The sequence below is a fragment of the Condylostylus longicornis genome, unplaced genomic scaffold (genome assembly GCF_029603195.1).
Source record: "Condylostylus longicornis isolate FDR11 unplaced genomic scaffold, ASM2960319v2 ptg000004l, whole genome shotgun sequence".
NCBI lineage: Eukaryota > Metazoa > Arthropoda > Insecta > Diptera > Dolichopodidae > Condylostylus > Condylostylus longicornis.
In genome coordinates, this window is record NW_026577973.1 from 8,893,562 (window position 1) to 8,905,585 (window position 12,024).

Sequence of the window (12,024 nt, forward strand, 5' to 3'; positions counted from 1 at the left end):
CGGTTATTTTTATAAATTTTTTTTTTTTTTATATAATATAATTCGTTATGTTACTAATACAAGTCAATATTATGTAATTTATGTGAATTATATTTGAAATAATGGTAAATTTTTATTCAATCCCAATTGAAAACCGAAAATATAACATTTTCATTAAATATTCATAAGAAATTTTAACCATTACACAAAATGTCGTTATTTTTCTAATATATTGACAATTTTATTTTTTATTATTTTTATATATTATATATGCTATAGGCTAGTAATATTAAGTTCAAAAAATGTCACATGTAATCTTAAATTATTATACAAAAATTAATATTTTAATTTGACCGCGAAATAAACTTAAAAGTTATCAATAAAGTTTCATACACTATTTTTTTTTTTTACGACTACATTATTAAGGGAGGAATTAAAGATTTATTATAGTAAACTTTATTAGTTTTTTTTTTTCAGTTTTAAGAGATATGAAAATTTTTTGCAATTTCAGTATATATAGGGCTTCGAATTACATAAGTGTTTAGCCTCTTTTTATGTTTATTTTGTACAGTCACTAACTAGTCTGGAACGAAATCTTTGCGAATTTAATAATCAAAAATTAATTTTTTAATTTACGATTTTTTAATTTTAATAATCAAAAATCATTTTTTTAAATTAAGCTGTATAACAAAGATTATTCAAATATTATTTTTTCGTCATCAGTACAAATGAAGCGAAAAATTAATAATATTCCAGTTTCCGTTTTTGCATTAACATTCTGCATTTCTGAAACCAACATTATCTTTGATATTTTAAGCAATTAGACCTTTTTGAGATTATCGTCTTGCTTACACAAATCCCGAAAGAAATAAATGCATTCATTAAACTTTTCACTTTACAATTATGTCGCTACGCTAGAATTAAACCAAAATACCGGGTATTGAATTAATTTGGAATTTTTGTTAAAATCCAAGTTATATAAAAAGAGTATAATTCCTCTAAAATTTTTGCCTACAACTTGCAAACTCAAAAAATTTCACATACGTAAATAGCTTGATGCAACATGGAAACAAGAAAATATAAATGTAAGATTTTCTTGAAGGAAGACACGAAAGTGCCGCCTCAGTGAGTAAATCGACTACTCTCTCTCAGTCTCAGTGACTACTCCCGCTTTAGACTAAATCGAGAGATCTAGTTCGTTCGGGCTTTCTTTTCTAATCCTCTCCTTAATAAGCCGGAAGACTTCAATATTCAAATGATGCTCCAAAAGCGCCCTATATAGGCACCCTATGCATAGTTCCTTATTTCTTCACTTACCTCGAGGACGTCCAAATCCCTATGTATGTGACTTTCGCGTACATACCAAAGATCACGCATCATATTACGAAGTTGTAGTGAAAATTCATAATCCCTATATTTTTAAATAATACGAAAAAAAAATTCTTTCAAATCACAATATCAATATCCGAAATATACTGAAGTATTAATTTATAAAAATCTTACAAAACTAATTCATATTGTATACTTTTCACTCAATCATTTGTCCACTCACAATATTTTAACTAAGAATTTTTCATAATTTTACTATAGCCTCCAACACTACATTAACATATATAATATGTAATATAATTCTTTATTTACTTATTTTTCATATGATTATATACCTACCTACCTATACCTATAATATAATTTTTGCTCTGTATATGCTACTACATAATATTAAAAGTACAAAACTGTCTGTATTCTGTCTGTACTATATGTATTGCTTGCTAGTTGCTTTACTGCTATAACAGTATGCTTATAAAAGAATAAACATCAAAAACAAAAATAAAGGAAAAATAAATTTTCTGTATACAAGAAAAAAAACAAAAACAAAATAAAAAGAAAAAAATGATAAAAGAATAAAATAAAAATTTGTGTGCCGAAGAATTAAAAAAAAACAAAAACAGAAAAAGAAAAATAATATAAAAATGGTTTATACGAAAGAAAAAGTTTGCCATGCAGTCTTGTTTCGTCTCTGCAATTGTTAGCATCTCGTTCGGTTCTTGGAATTGCAAAGTAAAATTAATTATTAAAAAAAAAAACAACAAAAAAAAATCAACAATAAGTCTTTTTTATTTGTCTGAAAAGTGAGATACTTGAGTCAAAAATTTCAAAAAAGGAAGAGAGAAAAAAAATTTTTATTTTTTTTCTATTTTAATGAAAGGATTAAATTATTCCAATTGCATTCTAAACATTTTTATGGAAAAGAAACATTAAAAAAAAAACTTTTATTAATTTTTTTGTAAAATATAAATTATTAAATTAATTATAATTTAAAAGCCTGCAATATATTTTTTTTTCTGGGTGCATACTTAATACATACATATACACATTTTATTCATAAATTATTAAAAAAAATTATTATTATATTAATTTATTAATAACTATCTAATTACTAATTAAATTTGCAAATTTTTCAATACACTTATATTATTTATTTAATCTTAACATTAAAATTTATAAAATATTTAATAAAAATCTGTTAAGAAATAAATTCTTTAATAAAAACAAGCAAAAAAATTTTATTCAAAAACTTAAGAATTAAAAAAAAAAGTGAAATTTATTCTTGTACAAACGTGTGTTGCATGACATCATCGTGTCTCTTAGTGTTTTATAGAGCCGGCTAAAATAAAAACTTTTGATTGTTTGCTTTTCGCCCAATTATTTCCTTATTATTGTTATCATCATTATTATTACTGTTACTTGCAATTTACGAACAATAAAAAAAAAAAAAACTTTTTTCTTTTTTGTGAACAATTTACTTTGCATCTGCATTTTTCATAAGCTTATTAAAAAAGCAAATAAAAAAACAAAGAAAAAGTTGCAATTTTTTATCTAAGGGAAAAAAAGTTTCTTAAATCAAAAGGATTATTAAAAAAGAAAGATAGAACAAAAAAAAATAAAAACAAAAAGGATAATAAAATTTTCCTATTTGTTTTTCATAACTTTTTTATTTTCGTCTTATGTGCATTAAAAACAAAAAAAAAAACCAAGGAAAAAATTGAAAAATCATTGGATTTTACATACAAATTGTACATACTTTCAATACATACATACTTATATACTTCAAATACATAAAAAAAAAATTTTTGAAATCAAAAAATTGTCAGTTTCGTGATTCGAAAGCTACAGGAGAATTAACAAAAAAGCTCAATCACTTTTTCAAAAGAAAAACAAAAAAACAAGAAAAAAAACTTTTATCCAACCTTAAAAATTTGACAAAATCATCAAAAAGGAAAAAAGAAAGTAAAGGAAAAGTAATTAAATTTAAAGCTGAAAAAAAAAAATTATACTTTTTCAATTCAATTAAAAAAACAAAATCCAATTAAAGAAAAAGAAAAAGCACACCAACCAAATACAAAAAAAAGCAACAGACATATACTCAGATTTAGTAAAACCCCAAGAGAGTTAAGCAAAACAAAATTTAAAAGTAACATTTTTGTAAAAACTTTAAAAGAAAAAAACAGAAGTGCTATACAAAACACTCTGGGTCGAATTTCCGAAGGCAAGGGTAGTTCGAAGGAAGAACACAGATAACTAATAAAAAAAAATAAGAGAAGAAAAAATAAAAGTTAAAAACTTTTCTTTTTCTTTTTTCTCGAAAAGCTAAAAGGTAAGTATTTTTTTTTTTTTTTTTGTAGTTCACTGAACGAAGCAGAAGAGATACGAAAAAATTTTCTATTTTTCCTCACGTTTTTTGCTCTTTTCTTCTTTTTTTGTTTTTTTTTTCCATTTTTTATTTTTTAAAATTCATTCTTATTATATTTAAAAATTTTTTAAGTTTGAGAAAATATGAAATGAAATAACGAAAAGAAAAAAGAAAACGAAACTAACCTCAACTCATAATTCGCTCGTTCCGTTGTTTTACGTGTACTTATGGTTATGAGCAAAAACAGCAAAATTATTAAAAAAAAAATTTTTCTTACTTAATTAAAACTTGAAAAAAATTTTTTTAAGAAAAACTTCAATTTCTTTTCATATTTCTTTAGAACAGAATAAAAGATGGTATAAAGTATTCAAACTATACATACAAAAATACACATAAAATATAAAAGTTACAAAAAACGTATTCGAAAATGAAGTTGTAAAATTTAAAAAATTTTCTTTACTCTTCTTTCCTTTTCTTTATTTTTCTCTATTTTTCTTTATTTTATTGCTATGCTTGAATTGCTGCAAATTTTTTCACAATTTTTTTTTTCTTATTTTTCTTTGTTTTTTTTTTTATTAAGTTACCACAAAATTTTAAAACGATATTGAAATAGTTTTTAAGATAATATATTTTATAGATATACATACATACTTACTCATATTTTTGTACCTATTATACAGTGGTTCTCAAAATGACAAGTTGATTATTTTGTTTGCGGTGATTTGTGATGAGTTCAGACATGCACTTAAAGTTCTAACCTAAATTTAAACAATACATATATAATATCTTTTTGCATAATTTCACATCTAGAAATCAAAATATTTTTAATTTTTCAGATTTATAACCATTTTAATATTCGACAACTCATTTTTAAAATATATGTTTGCAACTTTTAAAAATTTGTAAAACTTTGACTTTTTTTCTCCATAGCAGAAATTTATCGAACACGCTTTATAATATTTATTTATTTATCTATTTTCTCAAAAAGAGAAATATATAGCTTGTACATACAGATGTGTACTATGTCTTTCCAACATTTAAGTTCTAATTTAGAACCGAATTGTCGAAAATCCTATGTCATTAATATATCTTTCGTTAAATAACAATTTCTTCATAATAATATTAGACCTTTTCATAAACGTAGTATGTAAAAGTTATTTTTTTCATAAACAAATGTTGCTAGTCTAATTTTTTCATAAACATAATTAATTTTTCGTAATATACCGAAATTAGTGTAAGTAGCTCAAAGAAATCATTGAGCTCTGTTTTGGTTTTATAGAATAGTTAAAAATACGTTATGTTTTTGCAGTATTGCTTTTAAAAGTTATTGCTTTGCAGTATTTATTGTGTTTATGAAAATTTCTGTTATATGGCAAAATTTATAAAAATATATTTATAAATTTTATATATATGAATAATTAATTTAAACAGGGCTTCTGTAAAAAAAAATCAATCTCTTTAAATCAAACATAGTTTGGCATTGACAATTACTCTATTTCGAACTTATTTCAAATATTTTTGAAATTCACAAATTCAAATGTGTGTAAATGAATGTACTTGAGAAATAAAAAATAAAATGATGAGATTCATAATTTAAAATGAGGTGCAAAGATATTACATTATAAATTTACGAAAATTGAAAAGATTAATTATTTTAATAAAGGCTCCAATCAATTAGTTCAATTTTGATATGGCACAAGTATTCAATTCAACACTATTTGTATAATAAATTCAATGCTATCTGCTTTGATTTAAACTGAATATCTTTCTGAAATTTTATCATACTTTCTTTAAAATTTTCGTGCCCCTTATCATACCACTTATGTCAGATATTAAAAATTAGTGAAGTCAAAAATTATTAAAGTTCGAACAACTGCAATAGTTTCTTATTGCATTTTTCAAGTTGACTTTGTGTTTAATTAAAATTGCAATATGACCGTGAGAGTGAGAAACACTGATTTAAGCATATTGTAAGAGTTGAGTTTTCAAGTGTTTGAACTTTTCTACTTTACTTTTCGCTTCAATTTTCATTTTCATAATTTTTAACTATAATAATCAAATTTTTTCTTCTATAGTTTTCGGTTTTTCTACAATCTCTTTTGTTTTTTTTTTAAAGAAAAAAAAAATCGATGTGACTACAGAAGCTACACTTCCACAAACATTCATACAGATAATTTACACTATATGATTTATATATGTATATATATACATATATATATATATAATATTGTTGTACAAGCAGAATTATAAGCTGCGATATTACAAATGTACTTTGGAACGATTTGGAACGATCCAATTTAGTTTTTTAATATCTTCCACTTTGCGTTTTTTTGTTTTTCTTTTTTTGCTCATTTTCACTTTAGTTTTACCAGTTTTAATTTTCGAAAAAATTAAAACAAAAGAAGAAGGTAAAACATAAAAAAAAGTATTAGCAAATTTATTTTTTTTTTTTTGCTTCTGTTAAACACATACCTACGTACATACACAAGTTCTTTAATTTTTAACCATTTGCTGGCAAATGTTATGAATAATGAATGTGAAAATTATATTAAGTGAGAAGCAAAGAAATTATTTTCTTAAATTTAAAAAAAAAAATTGAAAAATAAGCAAAAATAAATAAAATTATCTGAACCAATACAATAAAATTTTTGAAGGTCAAATTAGATTTTCGCGAATAATCCAAAAAAAATTCGCAATAATTTTTAATATTAGAAAATTAAAAGAAAAGAGCAAAGAAAATGTTCATAGTTACAAAAAAAAATTAATTGAATTTCTACAAAATATTTCAACCATTGAATAAGAAAGGTTAATGAACTGTTACAGTTACAATTACGAATTAATTTTGTAAAATTTATACAAGTATGATTTTAGTTATAAAACCTTCAACTGGGAAAGAAATTTATTAGATCTATTATCGTGATGTTATCAAAAATGATATAAGTTTTATTTATATTGGCGATTATACAAAAATAATCGTTTTGTTCTAAAATATTATACGATTATTTCTACCCAATTTCTTAAACTCCCCTTAATTTCAAGTACCAGCTGTTTTTGTTCAAAACGGGAATATTAAATTTCTCTTTTATATTTAAATATTACTCTTTTTCAATATAAGAGAGTAATTACTAAATTTCTTTTATTTTAACTGATTGTCAAGAAGTTTAAAATTCACTCATAACTTCCACATATATGTACGTTATTTGTACTTATGACGTTCTATTCAATGTCAATAGAATAGAAATTTGAAATACGTCATGCTAAACAATACGTCAAATTTAATTATAAAATAAGAAGTTTCTCCTCTAAAAACGTTGTGTTTACAATTTCTACGCTAAGTTAAAAACTTTTTTTTTTGAATAATTTTTTGTTAACAATGAGCAAAAAACAATTTTTTGCACCAATTGTATTTCGAAATCTAGTTCAATTTTTGAATAAAAATTTTGTGTTCGTGAATCATTTTATAATTATTTAATTTTATATACATACATACTTACACAAACTGCATACAAAAATATTATAATATTTATGGAATACATGTTATATAAACTGTTATACATACCAAAACTGTTATACATACATATGCATGTTCACCTGCAAAATATGCATATACATACATAATTTTCTAGCAGCCAAATAATACACTTAGAGGTATTACGTGCAGTATCTGAGTTAAATTGATGCACAAAAAGTATGTATACATACCAAAAAAAAAATTAATTCCGAACAACAAGAATTTTAAATTTTGATTATTAAAATTATAATAATAATAATAATTTATTCTCAAATTAAAATCATGAAAATATTTTCAATATATTTTGTTTTTCTCATTCAATTTTCGGAGAAGATTTCGGTGTTTTTTGTTTTATTTATTTAATTTTTATATCCATATGGAAAATTTCTTTTAATTTTGATTTGTTATTTTATTTCATTGAAAGGAGTTGTGTGGGGGTGTTATTACTCGTATAATGAAATTTTTTCAATGAATCACAGTTTACTTAAAATTATTATATACACACAAGTATGTATGTGCTTATATTTTCTGCTTTATTTAATTTATTAATATTTTTTTTATATTGAATTTTTTGAAAGCAAAAAAATATGCAAATTTAATTAAAAATTTTTTTGAATAACAAAAATTATAAAAGAAAGAAAACAGATACATAAAGGATATGATGTGTTCCTACATACATACATACACACACAATCTTTTTTTTTTTTTTAAATGATGTGATTACCGAGATACATGTAGGCGCATATTTGCAAAAAAAATTTAAAAAAGAAAAATAATTTGAAAATTGAAAAAATTCAGATTTTATTTTGCAGTCATGTACAACAAATTGAAAATAAATTTAAATTTAATGGTTATTATATTTATTAAATTTTCGATTTTTCTGATTTTCTGTAAAGGAAACCAAAAAAAAATTTTAGTTTTTGAAAGGACAGACAAAAAAATTGTTAAATTAATTAAAATCAACAGAACAAAAATATTACAATTAAAATTGCAATAATTATTTTATGAGTGCACAATTATCCTGCAAAACATTAAACAAAAGAACTTAAAGGATATTGAAGCAGAAAAAACAAAAACAAAAAATTAAAGGAAAATATAAGAGCTTTTTTTTTCGAAATCCTTAAAAAAGGGAAATCCTTAAGAACACTTCTCTTCTCTATATAAGTTTAAGTACATAACATTAATTTATACTCGTATAATATAAAATGTATACATAATATTTTGTACATAAATTGAGAAAAATCTCACCTTTATGTACAGAAAAATAAAAAAAAATAATTTTGTATGTATGTACATAAAAATGATGATACAGATGAAAGAAAAGCTCTTTTTTGAGATAAGAGAAAATATTGAGAGGAGGAGAAAGAGAGATAGAGAAATTTTGTATGCAACTGGGTTAGATGAAAAATCTTAAGATAATAAAATATGATTATTAAAAAAAGGTTTAAGAACATTAACCTTACTCTAAAATATAAATGTTATTCAGGGGATTCCTTTTTGTTTTCCCTGTTTTTTTTTTTCATAATAATTCATCATTATTGGAATTTATATTGGTAAAAGTATATAAACATATATTGAAATAGAAAAGCTTATTAAAAAATAATATGTAATCCCCCCGCCCTTCTCTCCTTATAAGTATATTATAACATCAACTTAATGTCATGCATTATAAGAGAAAAAAGACAAAAAAAAGATAATAAAATAATTTTTATGCAATTTTATATATACATACATACATATTATACTTATGTATATAAGTAATATTTTCTGTATCTATACTAGTAAATAGATATATTTGTGTATATAATATGTGTATACATTCATTTTGCTTGGTATATCTACACGATATCATACATATTATATTGGATATCATTAAAATTTCTGCGAAAATATGAGTACATGCAGATATACTCTAATATTTAATAGATGTACATACATATATATATATAATATTGTACAATAAACCTAGACGTACATGTAAATACATAATATACCTTACATATTATATTATTTTAATATTTTTTTATTAAAAAGGGAGTGTTTATTTGCAAAAGAGAATAACATTATTACACTTGTAGAATAAAAGAAATTTTATATGTACTTATATAAAAATATATACTTATACATGTACTTTCATGTATATAATATATAAAAATGTAAAAATAAAAATTTATATAATGCATATATATATATATTTCTTATACAAAATATACTTACATACATGTATGTACGAACATATATAAATTTCTTTATGATCATAAAAAAAAGCAAATTCAAAGAAACTAGCTATATACATGTAGAGATTCGAACAATGATAATTAAAATTATTTTCTTAAATAAAAAAAGATATAAAAAAATAAAAATATATAAGTAAAAATTTTAAGGGTTTGTCGAATTTATTACAATCATACCTTGCAAATACAAAATAACAATATTTACCTATATCTAAGTGTAGAGTACTTATTACTAATTAAAAATTTATATCAAGATTAACGAACAACACAAATAAAATAGCAATTTTATTCTATAAACTTAAACTAAAAATTATTCTATTGAAAATTATTAATTTATTTTATTCACCTGCATTATGTTTAGGTCATCGAATCCAGCTCAAGTACACTTAGTTTCAAATTTGAAATATGTACTTAAAAAATTTTATATTGAAAAATTTTATAAAAATATTCTTAAATAAAAGTTTGTAAGGAATAGAGTTTAAATAAGAGGAGAGATAAAAAAAAAAAAAAAATAAAATCGATTTTTAACAGGACAGCACAACCCAACTTTTAAATTATTCATTTCTATTATGTTTTTTTTATGAGTCATAGAGTATATTACGAGTGATTCCTTTTATATTGCTTATATAATTGTAGAGCTATATAATATACAATAAATGTTAATTTTAACTGTAATATACTTACTTATAATATATGTGAATTAGAAATTGTAATTTACTATTTTATCATAACTTGCATAACATTCATTGGAAAATTGGTCAAATAAATTTTTGCTGAAATTTTAAATAAGATAAGAAATTATTTATTTATATAACGTTATTTTTCAATAGCAAAAACCAAAAAAAAAAATTATATATATTTCTAATGAAATTAAAGAAAAAGTGGAAGATTTTCATTTGCAACTGCAATTAGACAATAAAATTCATTCATCAAAAGTCTTTTACAAAGCCAAATAGTTGATCTGAAGTTCAACATAAAAAAGAAATGGAATAATTTTCAAAACTCCAAGTTAATTTTCTATATATTTTGTTTAATAACATTCACTTTTCCTCTTTTCAATTAAAATTAACTAAGTCACTGAAAAATTGGACTTGGTCATTGAAATGCGATAAAGTAGATATTATATGAGATAAATTGATAAACTGTTGTGGTAGCTAGAAAATGTGTTAAATTAGTGTGATCCTTAATCTGGAATGGTTGTATTAAGCTACTTCTGTATGCGTACATATGTTTCTTGTTCTATAATAAATTAAATGATCTTCAAACAAAAGTTCGGCAACGAATATTGTACCAATTGAATAATTTATAAATCTTCTTATAATATACTCTATTCAGTCACAATGTACATTCATATATGTAGTTCAATTACTAGAAAAGTCTGGCTTAAATTATAAATACTGTTTTTTATGTATAATATTCAATAATAAATTACTTAGTATACATTAAAAATTAAAATCACTTAAAAGTTTTCAATTTTCATTAAATTTTCCTATTACCGAGGAAATAGGGGAATACCAAACAATATAAAAGTTTTATAAGATCTTAAAGCAAAGGAATGGACCGGTTTTTAACGTTTTCACAAAATCACACTAGATTTTGTGTAACTGTATATGTGCGTTGAAATATAAATTTAAATTCGTATATGTGATGAGTCACATTTATCACTATATGCAATTAAATATTATTAAGCATAAAAACTTTAAAAATTTATTAAAATGATTCATTTAATGAAAAAAAATTAATAATTCATTTTTAAATCACCGTAAATTATTAAAAATTTCATATTATTTAAACAAAGTAATTAAAAAACAAGAACCATTACAGTCAATGGATCGTAAAACAAAAATTTCATTGAAGAAATTTGTAAACAATCAAATTATAATTTTTTTTTTATAATTCAAATTAATTTTAAAGTGTAGTTGCAATTAAGTACTCTTAGAATCAAATTAGTAATAAAAAATAATTGAATATTGAGTTTTTTTTTAAATATAATTAATTAACCTTCGTATTTTCCATTTATTTTCAATTAATTGCTTTGTTTTAAGTAAATTTGCTGAATATTATTTAATTTTTTTTTTTCGAAATCGAGTCTTATATGATCTCATTTTAAAATCAATTCCCTAATTCCTTCAAAAATATGATTGAAAAAAAAACTTTTTGGCAATAATAATATTGTATTAATAATTAGCTATAATGAAAATTTCCTAAATTTGGGAGTAATAATTCGAATAATATAAGAAAGCATATAATATAATTTTGGCAGACCATGTAAGAAATTATTTAAATGGGACATATTTACATTTGCAAACTTTTAGGGGCAATAAAACTTAAAATAAATATTTCAGAAAAAAATAATGAAATGTTATTCTAGTAAAATATAATATTTATTGACTCCTATCAAGGGGGCAAAAAATTTGCGAAAATCAGATAACGGTAAATTTAAAAAATCACTTCTACAGACTTAAAGTGTATTTAATTTTCTTTATGGCAGAAGAAATAAATTGCCTGTAATTGTAGTTCCTGGACTTTACAGAGTTTATAAAGCATTTCCAAAATTTTTGGAAGCTATAACTAGAAGTTTTGTTGTGTAAGGTTTTGAAAAAGTTTTA

At 22.2% G+C, this 12,024-nt stretch overlaps 1 protein-coding gene across 2 annotated transcripts in view; it reads left to right on the top strand.

Moving 5' to 3' along the window:
- Positions 1-12,024, top strand: part of LOC129612636 (putative uncharacterized protein DDB_G0282133) — an 89,187-nt gene that overhangs the window by 16,288 nt on the left and 60,875 nt on the right. The window contains exon 1 of one of the 2 annotated variants that reach the window (XM_055526351.1): positions 1,855-3,634. The exons of the other annotated variant lie outside the window; for it this stretch is intronic. The gene's annotated coding sequence lies outside the window, so the exon portion shown is untranslated. Of the gene's footprint in view, positions 1-1,854; positions 3,635-12,024 lie in introns of those variants that run through there. 2 annotated transcript variants of the gene reach the window in all.